This window comes from Mobula birostris, chromosome 12, assembly GCF_030028105.1.
Source record: "Mobula birostris isolate sMobBir1 chromosome 12, sMobBir1.hap1, whole genome shotgun sequence".
Taxonomy (NCBI): Eukaryota; Metazoa; Chordata; class Chondrichthyes; order Myliobatiformes; family Myliobatidae; genus Mobula; species Mobula birostris.
Genome location: NC_092381.1, coordinates 39,093,814 through 39,113,233, shown reverse-complemented (window position 1 = coordinate 39,113,233; position 19,420 = coordinate 39,093,814). Strand labels below are relative to the sequence as shown.

Sequence of the window (19,420 nt, the reverse complement as noted above, 5' to 3'; positions counted from 1 at the left end):
AAACATAGATTCTTAGTTAAATTGAAATAAGTTATATATTCTTTATGAGCAGAGTAGCCTGGTAAAAGGGAGGGTGATGGTTTGGAAAGATAGTGTTGGATTGGTAAATAGAGAGAGGATTGAACAGGAAAGTTAATGCGTCAGAAGGCAGGGGAGAAATCAAACCGGTGAAAGGGTTGGAGGGTGACTGGGACAGGAAAGGAGAAAAGGTGGCAACATGAGTGGTCATGTGGTAAAAGATGTCAGGGTGGGGTGGGCAGTGTGCGTAGGCAAAATCAACACTTGTGAGAGAAAGGGGACAAGGAGTGAATGCGACTTGGGGTAAGTGTGTGAAATGGCAGGAGGTTTACATGATGAGTAGGAGGATCTGGCCCACAGGCAAAACTTGTTATTTATCTGCTGGATCCAGTTGCTCTGCACACTTGAGCTGCCAGGTTTCAAATTCCTGGAGAACCCTGCTGCTGATTGATAAATTTAAATTTGACTCTCTCAATTAGAATAGGGGAAGTTAACTTTTCTACTCATTTGCAGGATGTGAGTGTTGAAGATAAGGTGCCTCTCCCTAATTTCCCTTCAAATTATGGCAGTGAGCCAACTCTTGAACTGCTGCAGTCTTTATGGGGTGAACTTACGATCACAGTGCAGTTACACAGGGAGTTGCAGGATTTTGACGGAGCAGATATGAAAAAAAAATGGCAATCTATTTCCCAGAGAGAAAGGCGTGTGACATAAAAAAGAATTTTCAGGAGTAGGATACTCATTCACATATTACTCTTGCTCTTCTAGGAGGCAATTATTATTGAGGGTATCTTGCTGGTTTAATACAGGGTTTCTTATAGATTGTGTATACCATTGCCACAATACATAAATAGTGGAGGAAGCTAATGTTTAATGTGGTAGGTGTGTTGCTTTGTCCTGAGCTAAGGATAGAATTTAGAGCTAATTCTGGAGCACAATCACAAACTTAAATATTATGATGAGATATCCTGCCTCTCAAAAGTGGAAAATTCTCAAGGCCACAACACACTACTATTAAAATTATGATTAATGATCATAAAATGATTTCAGGATTGGCTCCCCTTCTTTATTTTTAGCCCTTTATCCACTTGTTACATTTAGTTTATCTCAATGAGCATAGCTGGCATGTTAGTATCATTTTATCAATCTACACTTTATTTTTGAGGTCATGTTCTTTCATTTGAGACGTGACTGTTGGCAATGGTTTCTTATTCTAGATGTTAGTATATTGAGAATGGTTCTAGATTCCAATCCATCTAGCTCTCACTGTCACATGAACTTTGGGTTTTGTTCTCTGACTTTCTCCTGCATCCTTTTCTTTTTGTCATCATTCCTTCAAATTTCTCTGTGTGCCTGATATGGAGGGAGGGGGTAAGGTGGGCAGGCCTCAGGACTTTGCTTCCTCTCATTTGAAGGGAAGCACATGCACTTAACAATCTTGGGCATATGTCTACATCTTTCTAAGAGAACCACTACCTTGTCTTGGTTTGGAGGCTTGCGTGCCTCAGTGACTTCCACAGCTATGCTGGCTGGAGTCAGGGCATTGTACTTTGTAGGGTCACCAATGCTAAACAGGTGAAAGGGCAGAAACCAGACTAGGAGTGGCCCAGCGGCTCTCCAAGGCTCAGGGGTTCAGCTCAAGTTAGCAACCTTAACTGGTCAAACAAAACTGTTTCAGAAACAGCAATGAAGAATCCTTCTACTTCTGTGTGCGATGGTATTCCTGAGCCTCCACCTAGGACAGACAGAGATGGAGGACCTTCATTGTTGTCCTAAACACCAGAATTGTAAGGGATAGTAAGTAGTATGTCTACGTCTGTATCTCTAAACTGTTGTTCTATCTTTGTTTGCTGGGATAGGAGTCATATGTATGCTAATGAAGACATAGAGTAATACAGCACTCAAACAGGCCCTTCGGCCCAGCTCATCCATGCCAACAAAGATGCCCAACTAAGCTAGTTGCGTTTACCCTAATGGGTCCACCCCCATTTTATTATTAATGCAGGGTTACTTCTTTCGTCTGCCTTCCCTGATTCTAACAGTTTCCACTAGTTGTAGAATGGTACAGTATATGATCTTCAGCCCTTCACGTCTGTACTGACGATGATGCCATCCAAGCTAATCCCACCTGGCTGCATGTAGTCTATATTACTCCATTCCCTACTTGTTTATATGTTTGTCTAAATGCCTCTTTAGCATTTCTATGATACATTCTTCCAACACTTCTCTGGCAGTGCATTCCACTCTATGTTTAAAAAATCTTGCCTCATAAATCTCTTTCAAACTTACCCACTATTAAGTTAAAGCTACATATGTCCTCTAGCATCTGATATCTGACAATAAAATCTCTATGCTCTATCTATGCCTCTAATGTTATGTACTTCTGTCAGGCTGCCCCTTGGCCTCTGATATTCCAAACAGAGTCACAATCCAAGTTTGTCTAACCTCTTCTTCAACAGGAATCGCACTCTCTTCTGTGAACATGTACAGGCATATACCTTCAGGACACACTGAAGTATATCATTGATATGATAGCAAAAATCAGAAACCATCTACTTCCTTGAAGAATGCAAACAAGTGAATAAACATATCAAAATAATTCAGGCAAAGGTGTACGGAAGCAAACATGATACACGTTAGCAAATGATAGTTCAGATAACTGATCATTGAAAAAGTAGACATTATTGGCTTCTGTCATTGAAACTTAGTTCTGTACAAAAATTATTTAAAAGTTGTTTATCAGAATCCCTTTAGTCATAGACTACAATGTCAACATGATAAATGGTATTTATTCTGGTGTCTTTAAAGGTACTTTCAAAAGTTAGGCTGCTTGGTAAAATCTTTCAATGGAGGCCAAAAGATATAGGTGCCGTCTGGTGGCGTAGTGGCGTCAGCGCCGGACTTCAGAGCGAAGGCTCCCAAGTTTGAATCCAACCAGCTCCCTTGCACGCTTTCCATCTGTGCTGGGTTGAGCGTCGAGCTAGCAACTCAGACTTGTAAAAGTAAGAAAGCCTGCTAAAATAAATGCTGTCATGACGGTGTCCCGATGACTCCACTTGGAGTTAAGGGCTTTCTTCTTCTTCTTCTATAAGATATAGGAGCAGAATTAAGCCATTTGGCCCATCAAGTCTGCTCCACCATTTCATTGTGGCTGGCCAGTTTTCCTTTTACAAACACCCCAGTCATCATGGACTCACCTTCACTCTTGAGCAGGTGAGAAGGGCCCTGGGGAAACTCAGACACGGCAAAGCATTGGGACTGGATGGTGTGAACCCCAAGGTCCTGAAGGAGTGTGCTGAGCAGCTGTGTGGAGTTCTCCAGTGCAGTTCAGTCTGAGTCTCAGCCTGGAAAAGGTCCTGACTGTGGAAAACATCATGTCTGGTCCCAGTACCTAAGAAGGGCCAACCAAAAGTCTTGAATGACCACCATCCAGTGGCCCAGTCCTTACACATCATGAAGACCCTAGAGAGGCTCCTGGTTCACGTCTGACCCCTGGTCAGATCAGCCCTCGATCCCCTGCAATTTGCCTACCAGAAGCACATTGGAATCAGCAATGATATCATCAACCTGCTGAACAGAGCCTACTCCCATTTGGATAAGCAGGGCAGCACTGTGATGATCATGTTTTTGATTTTTCAAGTGTCTTCAATACCATATAGTCCCCACTGCTGGGGGGAAAGCTCCATTCAATGCAGACCATAGTTAGTGCCGTTTCAAAGCTGTGTGTCAGACGCGGCTATAAGAAGCTCTGGAACCCCACAGGGGACTGTATTGGCTTCCTTCCTGATTATCCTGTTCACCTTGGACTTTAGATACAACATTGAGTCATGTCATCTGCAGACATTTTCTAATGACTGAGCAATAATTGGGTGTATAAGGGGAGGACAGGAGGATGAATACAGGGCCCTGTTGGGGGACTTTGGCAAACGGTGTAAGCTGAATCATCTGCAGCTGAACATCAGTAAGATAAAGGAGATGGTGATGGACTTTAAGAAGACTAAATCTGCATTGTTCCCTATTACTACCGATGGTGAGGAGATGGATGTGATGAGGACCTACAAGTATCTGGGAATGCACCTGGATGACAGACTTGAGTGAAGCACCAACACAGAGGCTGTGTACAAGAAGGCCCAGAGACGTCTCTACTTCCTGTGGAGTCTGAGGTCATTTGGGGTATGCAGGCCTCTCCTTCACAGGTTCTACCATTCTGTTGTTGCCAGTACAATCTTCTATACAGAGGTGTGCAGGGGAAATGGCATCAACATGGGTGATTTCAACAAGCTCAATAAACTGATTAGAAAGGCAGGCTCTGTTATAGGAGTCAAACTGGACACACTGGAGGCTATGGTAAAAGAAAGGACCCCACGGAAAATCCTGGCAATTCTGGACAATGTTTCTCACCCTCTGCATGCCACCTTGGCTGAACAGAGAAGCACTTTTAGTAATAGAGTAAGACAACTGTGCTACTCCAAAAAGTGCTATATGAGTTAGTTCTACCGTCGGCTATTAGGCTCTATAAAGAGTCAACCTATAGCCAGGGCAGTGATGGCCCCTTCCTGTTAAACTGTGAGGGAGCTTATTTTTTATTCTTTCTACTTCTTTTCTAATATTTATAGATCTGTGCACTTGTAATGCTACTGTAACACTGTAATTTTCTTTGGGATCAATAAGGTAACTATCTAGCTATCTGTCTCTCAGCCCCAATCTCCTGCCTTCTCCCCATATCTCTTCATGCCCTGACCAATCAAAAATCGATCAAGACTTTGCCTGTGGCAAAGATTCACCACTTTCTGGCTAAAGAAGTTCCTCTCATCTCCTTGAGGCCAAGCAGAAGTTACTTATCTGAAGCAAGATTGTGGTGGTCAACCTTAATCTGGTGAATTCTGTCAGAGTAGTTTCAAGTGGTTGGAGTGTCAATGATGAGGCCTTCCCCCATAGTATGAGGACAACCAACCTGAGTGCTCTGCCAGCTGACAGTAAAAACTGAGCCAGATTAGGCGATAAAATATTCTACACAGCCACATGGTGAAAGAGCATGAAGAAACAGGCGGAATGGGTGTTAATGGAACCAGCTGAAAATTGATTTAAGTCCAACCTGTTTCCTGAGGAAAGTGATACTCCACCTATAGTCCAGGGAAGTTGTTCCGTCATATAACCTGGCTTTGTTGATGCCAATTTTTTAAGCTTATACTGCAAGATAGATCAGGAACAAAGGACAAATTTTAAGCAATTTTCCAAAACTTTAAATTTTAAATGTACAGATTTTATATCATTTTGCACTTCTTTTAACGTTTCTTATTTTAACTTGTATTTTTAATGTATTGCACTATACTGCTGCCAGAAAAAAACAATTACATGACATATGTCAGTGATAATAAACCTGCTTCTTATTCTGATTCTGCTTCCTCTGTTTAGTACCTTCCCTTTTTTAAGGAATGTTTTGTAGTGGCCAGCAATGACACACATAGTGAATCAGATCCCTCCTTACCCTATGTGGTGAGATTAGCCAACAATGGCAGGCATTTGAGAAGTGCCTCATCTGACTCAGAGTGCCCAGAGGGTTTGGGATGGCTGAGGAGTCCTATAGACCGTGTATCTCTGTTAGTGATATAATTCAATGTGATTTTAAGGATATATGCCTGCACATGTTCATCGAAGAGAGTACGGTGAATATGAAACAAGTTGACAATTAAACAACAAATAGGAAGAAGAAGCTCTAAGAATACCCCCATCCTCCCTAATGGTGGGTCCAACATATGAGTACTGAAGAAAACACTGAAACTCTTGCAGTCCTGTTCAGGCAAACATTCCAAACAAATAGCCCATCTTGGCATCCTCCTGAGATCTCCAATGTCACAGAAACTAGTCTTCAGCCAAGTCAATGCTCTTCATGAGAACACTGTGTTGTTCTATCTGCACTCCAGAACATGCTGTGACTTTTTTTTCAAGCAGTACCAGTACAGTTAAAACTTTGCATCTACCTCACAATGTGGAAAATTGCCCAGAGTATCCTGCTCATTAAAGGCAGGATAAATCCAATTTAGCTAATCTGCCTAATCAGTCTACACTTAATCATTAGCAAAGTGATGGAAGCTGTTGTCAACGGTACTACCAAATGGCTCTTGCTTGTCAATGGCACATTCACCAATCCCCATTTTTTGTTTTGCCAGTGCCATTTGACTCCAGGTATATCAAAACATTGGTCTAACTGTAAACCCAACAGCGGAATTGCTGAGGTGAAATGTGATGAGTGTGAATACTCTTGATAACAAAGCAGCATCTAACTGGTTAAATATAAAATGGAAGTCAATAGGATCAAAGGGAAAACCGACAATTATTTGAGTAATTCCCCACATTAACGAAGATGTCATCATCCCAACCTCAGAACATCATGGCAGGAGTTTCTCAGGGCTGTATTCCCACCAAGTGTAGGAAATTGAGGAGACATGGCTTTAGCATGCATGGGTCTCATTTAAATGCCTAAGATATTTAAAGCTCAGTCCAGGCTAAGTTTCACAATGTTGGTGAAGGTTCTGCTATACCTTTAGCCATATCCAAAAGAGACTGAATTATTGATCATTGAGCTCAAAAGTGTCTTATTAAGACAGGTTACTCAGGGTGCATGAACATTTAAAGTACCTTTTAAGTTTGATTTGACAACACATTACAGTTTTTGTATAGTGAATGTATTGCAAACATAGTTTGCTCCTTTGTTATTGATCTTGTTACATAAACGATATGTTCCTTCATATTTCCACTTACACCTCACTTTATGCCTGTCGCACAGATGGTTGTGGAAAGGGAAATATATAGAGTTACAACACCGATCACCCCCTTTAGTCAACAACAGAAATCACTCAAAGGGCTAAAGGTCTTATTCCTTGAATGAAGACATGGGCTGTGATAATAAATGCTAACTCATAATCAGCCCTATCACACATGTACTATCTTATACTTACAGAGAGTTCTTAAATTAAGAAAAATATTCTGAAGAATTTTGCAGTGATGTTATCAGGCAGAAATTCAAAGTTCAGAGTAAATTTATTAGCAAAATACATGTACTGTTTGTTATCATATACCACCTGTAAATTCGTTTTTTGCAGGCATTAATAGGATAAAAGAAATTTGCGAATCTATATGTAAGCAGGCAAAGACTGACAAACAACCGATGTGCAGAAGAAGACAAATTGTGCAAATAAAATGAATACTGAGAACATGAGTTTTAAAGAGCCCTTTAAGTGAGTCCATAGACCGTAGAATTGTGGTGATTGAAGTTATCCATGCCAGTTCAGGAGCCTAATGATTGTAGGGTAATAACTGTTCCTGAACCTGACCACTTAGCTTGGTTTTAAACAGCATCTTCAAAGAGAGGTAGAGGGTTCAGAGAAGGAATTCCAGAGCTTAGCCCCTTGACATCTATTGACACATTGCCGCTATCCCAGCCAGATCATTCAAGTGCATTTCTACTATTGTTGTATCTATTGATATTTTTTTAGAATTCAGTATTCTCCCTCCAAAAATGTTCCTCCGCAGCCTCCAACACACAAAAAGTGATAGTACTGATAGACAGTGCACTGTGGATTGCTGTCTTCAGAACATCTTCACTGAGGATGCTCAAGAAAATCTAATGAGGTGATTCTAATATAATGGATTCAAAGCTGAAAGCATATTGCATTGTTGTAAAATCACAAGAGTAAAAGATTATTTCAAACTATTAAGCACACTTTCATGACTTCTGCAGCTATCTTGCTTTTCCTGGATTAAAACAATGCATGGCTATTATTATAGTTGAGGACTACTTCTCCATCTTACCTTCCACAGAAATTGGTGTTGAAGCAATAGTAGACATTGTTCAATTAGCATACAAGAACAAAGGAAAATAGAAAGCCTTTTAATCCCTCAAACCTGCCCCTACTTTCAATATGATTATGACTGATCTGTGCAAACTTCAGGTCTTCTTCCCCTGTTCCCCTTAACTCTCAGACCCCTAATCTTTCAAAATTCATCTCTCTCCACTCTAACTGTTTCTAAGACTTTGAATTGAAACACTATTTTCAAATACTGTAACCAAATATACATGTCAGCTATTCAGTAAATTAATTGAGATATTGTCTGGGAAGCAGGGCTTTTGTTATTATTGGCTCAAATTTACAAATGTTTTTGATACTAATACCCTATCTGGCTTAACAACAATTCTGGTCTCCACACACGTCTATGGTGACCCCCTGACCATCCATAGTCTACATGCAATCATGTTATTGTTAAATATTTGTCCTTATCTTTTTGCAATTAGATACTACTTCAAAATGTTTAAGTCCATCCCTGAACTATGAGGTTTTCCTGTCTACATCTGTTAGCTTTGGCATTTTCCCTACAACCACACCTGTTATTAAAAGCAGAATACTATACAGGGCTCAGCAGATGGTAATGAGATATTAGGTGCACTTTCATGAAAATGACAATTACCTATAAAATGCGTGCTGAGTCGTATTTTAGTTGTCTTTCTCTAACAATGTGGAAGGTTCAGTCTTTAATAAAATTAAATAAGATTAAATTTGAGGTAAGCCCTTTGACACACTTTGAATGTTGGCCAAAAATAGAACGACAGATTGTAGACCATCAACTCACAACAGTGAAGTCTAACCATTTTCAGTAAGTAATGCAAAGGCTAAGCCCACATTATCACAGTTCTCCTGTTATGTGTCTAAATGTTATGAGAGTTGACTTTTAACGGAATAACTTACAAATCAGAAAAATCTGAAAGGTAACTTTTTATTGTTTAGTTGTAGTTAGTGTACTTCATGATCACAGAATATCTGTCATCTACTTTGTTGCACAGTTTTGTCCAGATGGGAATTATTCTCTCTGTTATATATTTTTCAAGTAAATCACTTCAAATTTAGCAAAAGGAAGTCTTCTGAACTAAATTCTTAGAAATTACATCAAACTCACAAACAGGAGAAATACAGTATACAGCACCTCCATTAGATTATAATGCCCGTAACAAAGTCAATATTGTGTGACCTTAATGTTCAAAAGGGCCTTTGATCTCAGATCAGTTTGGTTCATTGATTTAATTAATAGATGTTTCCTTTGATCAAAAAATCTGTTTATTACTATTGTGAAGACTTCGGAATGTGAATTGTGTTTGTAGCTCCACAAAGAAAAATGTACACTTCCTCTTTTTGTATGTGGTGAGATTTTTCTGATAGTTTTAATTGCACAAAGTATTGTGTGATTTCTTGTGTTGTAGCTATCTCCTACACTAATCGGCAGTTGCATGGTGCATTGTCTGATCTGATCTGATCCGGAAAAAAGAACATGATAATTGTTGGTTTTGACATCTATAAAGTTAAAAGTATGAGGTTTGGAACAGCATGGGAGAGTTCTTCTGAAAGCTGGGAGGTCCCTACAGGTTGTTAAATTCTCGTCTCCAAGAAGTTAGAATGGATGTGAACTCTATGCCTTCATAGCCTGGTCATCACCAGATGGACTGGGTTGTTTACTCCGACAATCTCTTCAGATTTGATTCTCTTAAACCTTCTGTAATAGACTCTCTCTTACCTATTGTGACAGAAGAAAGCCATTGTCTATTGAATCTATGCTAGCTCCCAATAACCGAAGCACCTAATGGTCCCTCAGCTGCAAGGCACTCCTCCTCCCTCCTCACTCCTCCAGGTCAAAACATAGAAGAACAACACTGTCCACCATTGTCTACAACCCCTCCTTGCCCTGCACCTCCCTTCCACACCGTCATATACCAACTTGCTATCGTACTGATCTTCACTTCCCCCAGGCCCCACCTTTTACAAACCCCCCGGTCATCATGGACTCACCTTCACTCTTGAGCAAGTGAGAAGGGCCCTGGGAAAACTCAGACATGGCAAAGCATTGGGACTGGATGGTATGAACCCCAAAGTCCTAAAGGAGTGTGCTGAGCAGCTGTGTGGAGTTCTCCAGTGCAGTTCAGTCTGAGTCTCAGCCTGGAAAGGGTCCTGACTGTGTGGAAAACACCATACCTGGTCCCAGTACCCAAGAAGGGCCAACTGGAAGTCTTGAATGACTACCGTCCAGTGGCCCTGACTTCACACATCATGAAGACCCTAGAGAGACTGGTCCTGGTTCACGCCTGACCCCTGGTCAGGTCAGCCCTCGATCCCCTGCAGTTTGCCTACCAGGAACACATTGGAATTGATTCTGTCATCTATCCCATTTGGATAAGCAGAGCAGCACAGTGAGGATGATGTTTTTTGACTTTTCAAGTGCTTTCAATACCATACGTCCTTGTTTGCTGGGGAAGAGCTCCGTTCAAAGCACTTCCATCATATCCTGGATAATGGACTACCTGACTGGCAGACCACGGTAATGCGGCTTCAGAGCTGTGTGTCAGACATGCCAATAAGCAGCTCTACAGCCCCACAGTGAACTGTATTGGTTTCCTTCCTGTTTAACCTGTATACCTTAGACTTTAGATACAACACTGAGTCATGTCAACTGCAGAAATAGATGGGTATATAAAGGGCAGATGAATACAGGGCCTTGGTGGAGGACTTTGTCAAATGGTGCAAACTAAATCATCCACAGCTCAACATCAGTAAGACAAAGGAATTGATGATGGACTTCAGGAAGACTGAGCCTGCACTGGTCGCTGCTACTATTGGACATTGATGTAGTGAGCACCTGTAAGTACCTAGGGCTGCGCCTGGATGGCAGATTTGAGTGGAACACTAACACGGAGGTTGTGTACAAGAAGGGCCAGAGTCACCTCTACTTCCTGAGGAGGCTGAAGTCCTTTGGAGCATGCAGGGCTCTCTGTCACATGTTCTATCAGTCTGTTGCCACCAGTGCACTCTCTATGCAGTGGTGTGCTGAGGCAATGGCATCAACACGGGTGAGGCTAGCAGGCTCAATAAACTGATTAGGAAGGCTGGATCTGTTATAGGAGTCAAACGTGACATACTGGAGTCTATGGTAGAACAAAGGATTCTACAAAAAAATCCCACAAATTCTGGACAATATTTTTCACCCTCTGCATGCCACCTTGGCTGAACAGAGGAGCACTTTTAGCAGTAGACTAAGCTAACTGCGCTGCTCCAATGAGTGCTATATGAGGTTATTCTTACCCTCGGTTTCTCTCCCTCTCTCCCTCTCACCCTCTTTCCCTCCCTCTCTTCCTCCCTCTCCCTTTAGTTCTTATGCTAGCTATTAAGAAGCAATTTACAGTATCCAGTTAAGCTACCACCACATGTTGAGAATCTAGGAAGAAACCAAACCGCTGATTCCAGCAGGTAGCTTCAGGAAACATCATTCACAGCTTTTGCATCTCATTCTCAAATACTTCTTTAATATTCTCCAGCGTGAACTCCCAAATTATTGCAATGGTCTACTAGTCATTTGCAATTGTACACCAAAGACGAAGATTCATATTTCTGCCTCTAGTTCTGTATTATTCTGCAAAGCCTAGAATTTTAAATGCTTATCCTTGAGTTTTGTCCTTCCCAAAATTCACCATTGTATTGTTCTGCAGCCTCCTCTTGCTTCCATTGTCAATAATTCCAGACGCGTGTTCTTCTTTCCCTTCTGTGTTCAAAGTTCAAAGTAAACTTATTATCAAAGTACATTTATGTCACCGTATACTACCAGGAGTTTCATTTTCTTGCAGCATTTTCAGGAAAATGAAGAAATATAATGGAACTTATGAAAAACTATGCTTAAACAAAGACTGACAAGTAACCAATGTGCAAAAGAAGACAAATAGTGCAAATAATAAAAAGGTAAATGAATAATACTGAGAAAATGAGTTATAGAATCCTTCAATCCTTCCTAGATTGTGGAGTCTGTTCAGTGTCAAGCATTGAGTTGAGACCAGCTCTGTGAATTGTCTGTCTTAACCCTTCCAGAATCTGTTCCTTTGTGATGCTCATAACTTACCTCTATTGAGATTATTTTGGCAACAGTCTAATCTTTGTGAAGAACCTTGATGCAGCAGTGTGATGCTTTTCTACATCAGAAATGTTATACAAAGGCATTGTTGTGGTTGTCCTGATTGGGCATAAGTAGTACATCTGCTCCTACTGTGAGCATCTTGAGCCACTTAATATCTGGCTAGGTGCCTTCTTTCACAGTGAATGGTGAAAAGCCAGCACAAATCAACTATAATTGATGCATTGCCATGTTGTTCTTTCCAAATGCAAGAGTTAGATTCTGGTGGGCTAGTGAATGATTGCAGCACCTGAAACAAATTCCCAGGGTTCTCCTTTCCTAAGCAGGGAGTGATGAGTTGGTTGAAAACAACACTCAATTATTGTAGTAGTGTACTACCCCAGGGGGACAGATGAGTCGTAACAGTCCTATTGGTTTTAAGATACATAATAACACATATAATAATAATGAAAGGCATTATTCTTCTAAATATTTTTATTATGAATAAAATTTATTTTGATATAAAAATCCTGACTATTTTTATGCACATTCTCCTTCATGAAAACATGATATGGCTGCAACCTAAGAAGACACAGGTGGAGAAGCCTTCAATTGAGCACATAGTGTATACTTCAGTTGATCATCATTACACACTAGTGCAGACTTTTGTCCAGCTGATTTACTCCAGAGATTCAAAAAACAATAATTAGCGTATATACTCCCAGTAAGGCAAACTATATTGCATTTAAGGTAGTGTATATGATCCACAATACCAATACTGTACTGGATAAAGAATTATGCACGTGCAGCCAAACAAAAGCAAGGAAGGTGCATTTTTAAGGAACACAAATGTCATATATAAAATACACAGAGAAATACCCATAGAAACATAGAAAAGCTACAGCACAATACAGGCCCTTCGGCCCACAATGCTATGCCAAACATGTACTTACTTTAGGAATTACCTAGGGTTACCCATAGCCCTCTATTTTTCTAAGCTCCATGTACTTATCCTGGCTCTTCTTATATTTACATAAGTCTGCTGAACATTGATATTTTTTCACTTACAAACATCAGCTGGAGTATTCAAAACCAGGAGAAGCATTAAGATAATTACTGAAACAGATCATTGAATGACGTGGAAATGAGTGGATAGCTGCTGGGGCTATGGAAATTGTCATATCAAGGAAAGCACCTGCTCTAGGGTGTGTAATACGGATGTAGATCTGATAGATATTTAGATCTAAGCATGATTTCCCTTTAGAGGGTAGGGAGGAACTTTGTAAAATCTTTCTTTAGGAAATTAACTGGTTTGGATAAAGTCCATAATGGAGCAGTCAGCATATGGTCAGGCAATGGCTTTTCCTCATGCCAGGCTTTTCTAACTTCTTTAAATTTCCTATTTCCTCCCCTTCCCTCCTGACACGTTCGCCTACAATGCTTGCAAAATTATACCTGCTTCTTTACCCAGAAAATTCAAAAATATAGCAAGCTCGAGAAATGCTTATTTTCTCCACGGCATTTTTAAACGTGTGCCACTTTAAATTTAGACCTTAAGTTATTTTAACTACTTGTGTGATTTCTGCAGTCCTAATATTCTACTTGTCTTATAATCTTTATTGCATTTTAAGAGAAATGATTGTGCAAACCTCTGAATAATATTCTGTTGGTATGTATGCATATTTTTAATTACTTATTTATTTGTTTGTTTGTTTGTTTGTTGAGATACAGTGCAGTTGAACTGCGTCACTTAGCATCCCCGATTTAACTGCAGCCTCATCATGGGACAATTTACAATGATCAGCTAACCTACCAACCTGTACATCTTTGGGCTGTGGGGGAGAAACTGGAGCACCTGGAGGTTACGGGACAACATACAAATTTTGATTGTCTTGTGCCTCATGCATTGTAAAGAAATCTATCAAGCAACTTACCACCAAGTAAAGCATCCATAAATCTGACATAATGCTTGACTAAATACAAACTAATAGGCAGTTTCCTGGCTTGGACTTTAACTTTTAAAACAAGAATGTATTAACTGTAATTACCTCTTCAAAACTGAATAAAGTAAATCTGTGGATGAAGTTGGCAGCCTTGATACTAGGTAACTGGTGCCAGAGAGGAAGTATACCAACCATGGGAAAGGCTCTTGCCAATGTGACCTGAGGCGTTTGATGTTTTTCTAGCTTATGCTCCCTTCCTTTGCACTCCTGATGAAGGGTTTCAACCCAAAATATTGACTGTTTATTTCTCTCCATAGATGCTGCCTGAGCTGCTGAGTTTCTCCAGCATTTTGTGTGTAGTGCTCATCTGTAGAACTAATATTTCTGATCTTGTTTACTTCTTTTATGACTTATATATAAATTTGGTGTTTGTTGTTGCCACGTAGTGCACAAGTTAGCAATTTCTTGAAATTATTTACAAGGTTCACAACAAGTACAACGTTTTATAAGACTGTCAGCTAAAACCCTGCAATGGTGGATGGTCAGAAATTGGTTGAGGTTCATAACTTGTAGTATATCCTTTCCTTCCGAGAAACTGATGAAGTTTCTTAATCACACAAGTAATAGTGTGTGCACTAAGAAGTTCAGCATCGTTCAACAAGTTAACAGACCACTTCACCATTAGATGATCAGAGCATGCAGCAAACAGCATTTGACAGCAATATCATTGTCCCCTAAAATTCCAGGTCCACAGTTAATAGTTTGATTTGTAGACCATCACATTTTGGCTGAAGTCTACTAACTTATCTTGATTGGGTTCTTGATCTCCAGTATTGATCTTTATTTACACAGTATTGACACTGTATGGCAAAGTGGAAGCTGCTTTCGTACACCACTGAAGTTTGTTTATGAACATCCCTTTCATTTCTACCTCGAGAAGCACTTTGGAACTCATTATTAGCCAAGTCTTCCTAGTATGTGCTCTCAGCATGGAATGATTGTCAGGCTGTGAATTTTCTGAGTATTAACACAAGGCGCCTATCCAGAAACAACTTCTAGGAATCGTCGGTTTCAAAAAGTATTTCTAATCTAAAATTAAGTAAGAAAACACATTTCTAGTGCTATTTAATCTCTTACATTCAGTTTTCAAAGAATGATTTGCAACTTTTTGCAGGATTATGAGATGATTAGAATTTTCAGTATATACCAAATATTCCAGCAGTATAATTAATGGCTGTATTTAAATATTTCTCTTTATTTTCTGCACATCAAAACATCTCTCAACTTTCCATTACATGCTATATACTCAGTGGCCACAGTATCAGGCTCCTCCTGTACCTAATAAAGTGGCCACTCAGTATATGTTGTTGTCTTCTGCTGCTGTCACCCATCTATTTAAAATTTCAACATGTTTTGCATTCAGAGAAGCTCGACAGCACACCACTGTTATAGCACATGGTTATTTGAGTTATTGTTACCTTTCTGTCAAGTTTAACCAATCTGGCCATTTGCCTCTGTCCTCTCTCATTAGCAAGGCGTTTTTGCCCACAGAACTGCCGTTCACTGGGCACATTTTTCTGTTCGCACCATTCTCTGTAAACTCTTGAGATCATTGTGCATGAAAATCCCAGGATGTCAGCAGTTTCTGAGATACTCAAACCACCCTGTCTGGTAACAACAATCATTGCACAGTGAAAGTCACTTAGGTCACATTTCTTCCCCATTCTGTTGCTTGATCTGAACAACAACTGAACCTCTTAACTATGCCTGCATGCTTTTATGCATTGAGTTGCTGCCACATGATTAGCTGATTAGATATTTGCAATAACAAGCAGATGTAGAGGTGTACATACTAAAGTGGCAACTGAGTGTAAGTACAATATTGTTAAACAGAACAGCTTAATATTTTTTATTTGATAACAAATTGTGGTTGTACAAGATTAAACTTAGTTTTCTGCAAAAGAATGACAATCCATCAAACATTGGTTCGTATTAGTAGGGATAGTAGCAGCATGAAGTGAGCCAGCTCTGTCAGAGCTAGCATGGCAAGACTACTGAGTGGCAACAGCTTTTAGATAACACAATTGAACATATTCTCGTTGGCATAGTGAAACTATGCATTCTGCACTTGACTGCTTCAGAGGAACCATGCTTCATTTGACAGAGCTGGTAGCAGGATTTATGCTGTTGCTTTGCACGCCAGCCAGCTTCGTCATCGTCAGTCTTTACCATCCATCTTATGATGGGGAACTAAGGAGAAGGAGCAGGAGTAGGAGAAAGAAGAGGATGACAACGTGAGGTAAGAGGATGCAACCTAAGTAGCTGCATTCACCTAAGTATAATACAATCAAGTACAACCCAGTTCTGAAAAATTCCTCACCTATCGTTATTCAGCCTGAACAACAAAACAGCTGACTTCACAAAATACGAACAAAATTTATAATTGAAATTATGCTAAATTCGACATAATATTAACTTGTTATTGTTATGCATTACCTTGTGTGACTTTTGCTTGTCTTTGTGTTGGTGGAAGGCTGCTGACCTTCATTAGAAGAGAGTAGAGAAGATCTTGAAGTACGTGCTCAAACAACATGAGTGTACCACCTCAGCCTGGGCGGTAATAGTCCTCTCCAGCTGCCTGTCAAGCCAGAGGAAAGACAGTACTTGAGCAACTTAGTGTGAGGATGCACATTGTTGCCTGAGGTTCATATTCCATGGGGTGTTCACAAAACACAGCAGTTTAGCAGTCCTAGCAAACTGTCAGGGGTTATTTTGCATTCTGTATCCCACAGCCATGTTGTCTCCTGGGTGAACTTCAAGACAGCTGTTTGAACTTCCATGCTGAAGTTTGTGCTCCAAGGCTCTAGTATTCCCCACTGAAAGTCAGCAGCCTTTGACCTACCATGTTGTACCTACTGTAACCACAGTAACTGATCCTTGGTTCAAAGAACACAGGACATAGAACATAGAACATAGAACATAGAACATAGAAATCTACAGCACATTACAGGTCTTTCAGCCCACTATGTTGTGCTGACCATGTAACCTACTCTAGAAACTGCCTAGAATTACCCTACTGCCTAACCCTCTATTTTTCTAAGCTCCATGTACTCTTAAAAGATCCTTTTGTATCCACCTCAACCACTGTCACCGGCAGTGCATTCCACACGTCCACCAACCTCTGTAAGAAAACCTTACCCCTGACATCCTCCCTGTACCTACCTCTAAGCACCTTAAAATGATGCCCCCTCATTAGCCATTTCAGCACTGGGAAAAAGCCTCTGACTATCCACATGATCAATGCCTCTCATAAGGTACACCCTCCAATTCAGGCAATATCCTTGTAAATCTCCTCTGCACTCTTTCTATAGTATCCACATGTTTCCTGTAGTGAGGTGACCAGAACTGAGCACAGTACTCCAAGTGGGGTCTGACCAAGGTCCTATATAGCTGTAACATTACCTCAGAACTCTTGAGCTCAATCCCATGGTTGATGAATGCCAACACATCATACCCCTTCTTAAAAAACACTGTCAACCTGCGCAGCAGCTCTGAATGTCCTATGGACATGGACCCCAAGATCTCTCTGATCACACTGCCAAGAGTCTTAACATTAATATTATATTCTGTCTTCAAATTTGACCTACTGAAATGAACCACTTCACACTTATCTCTGTTGAACTCCATCTTCCACTTTTCAGCCCAGTTCTGCATCCTGTCAAAGTCCCACTGTAACCTCTGACAACCCTCTAGACTATCCACAACACCCCCAACCTTTGTATCATCAGCAAACTTACTAACCCACCCTTCTACTTCCTCATCCGGGTCATTTATAAAAATCACAAAGGTGGGGTCCCAGAACAGTTCCCTGTGGAACACCTCCATGCAGAAATCAAACCATCTACAACCACCCTTTGCCTTCTGTGGGCAAGTCAATTCTGGGTTATCTCTACTCCCTTTCTTGAACAAGGGAACAACATTTGCAACCCTCCAATCCTCCCGTACTTCTCCTATCCCTATTGATGATGCAAAGATCATCACAAGAGGCTCAGCAATCTCCTCCCTCACTTCCCACAGTAGCCTGGGTTATATCTCATCCAGTACTGGTGACTTATCTAACTTATCACCTTTCAAAAGCTCCAGCACATCCCCTTTCTTAATGTCTATATGTTCAAGCATTTCAGCCCACTGAAAGTCATCCCCACAATTACCAAGATTGTTTTCCCTAGTGAATACTGAAGAAAGGTATTCATTAAGTACCTCCGCTACCTCCTCCAACTCCATGCACATATTTCCACTATCGCACCTGATTGGTTCTATTTTCACACGGCTCATTGTCTTGCTCTTCACATTCTTGTAGAATGCCTTGGGGTTTTCCTTAATCCTACTCACCTTCTCATGGCCCCTTCTAGCTCTCCAAATTTCATTCTTAAGTTCGTTCTTTGCAACCTTGTAATTTTCTAGAACTCTAATAATACCTAGTTTCTTGAACATTTCATAAGCTTTTATTTTCTTCATAACTAGTTTTCCACATCCTTTGTACACCATGTTTCTTTTATCCTACCATCTTTTCCCTGCCTCAATGGAACATATGTATGCGGAACGCTATAGAAATGTTCTCTGAGCATTTGCCACATTTCTGCCATGCATTTCCTTGAGAACATCTACTCCCAATTTTTGGTCCCATGTTCCTGCCTGATAGCATCATACTTCCCTCTAACCCAATTAAATGTTTTCCCAAATTGTCAGCTCCTATCCCTCTCCAGCACTATGGTAATGGAGATAGAGTTGTGGTCATTACCTCCAAAATGCTCTCCCACCAAGAGATCTGACGCCTAGTCAGGTTAATTTCCCAATACCAAATCAAATACAGCCTCTCCTCTAGTTGGCGTATCTACATATTGCGTCAAGAAACCTTCCTGAACACACCTAACAAACTCCACCCCATCTAAACCTTTTCCTGAACCCAGTCAGGAAAGTTAAAATCTCTGATCACAACAACCCTATTATTATTGCACCGGTTCAGAATCTGCCTCCCTATCTGCTCCTCGATGTTCCTGTTACTATTGGGGGGGGGGGGGTCTATAAAAAACACCCAGTAGAATTATTGCCCCCTTCCTGTTTCAGACTTCCATCCACACTGACTCAGTAGATAATCCCTCTATGACTTCCTCCTTTTCTGCAGCTGTGATATTATCCCTGATCAGTAGTACCACTCCCCAACCTCTTTTGCCTCCCTCCCTGTCCTTTTTGAAATATCTAAAGCCCAGAACACTCAGCAGCCATTCCTGCCCCTTACACATCTAAGTTTCTATAATGGCCACAGCGTCATAGTTTTATGTACTGATTCACGCTCTCAGTTAATCTGCCTTGTTTATGATACTCCTTACATTAAAGTAGACACACCTCAAACCATCAGGCTGAGTGCATCTTTGCTCTAACAACTGCCTATCCTTCCTCACAAACTCCCCACAAGCTGTCTCTACTTGTGTGCCAACTGCCCCATCCTCTGCCTCTTCACTTCAGTTCACACCCCC

The 19,420-nt window shown here is 40.7% G+C and overlaps 1 long non-coding RNA gene across 1 annotated transcript; it reads left to right on the top strand.

Annotated features, from left to right (window-relative positions):
* Positions 1–288: 288 nt before the first annotated feature.
* On the top strand, positions 289–11,787 carry LOC140206309 (uncharacterized). The gene is made up of 3 exons (XR_011888111.1): positions 289–321; positions 1,697–1,805; positions 11,681–11,787. It is a non-coding gene; the product is annotated as an uncharacterized lncRNA (long non-coding RNA).
* The last annotated feature ends 7,633 nt before the right edge of the window (positions 11,788–19,420 follow it).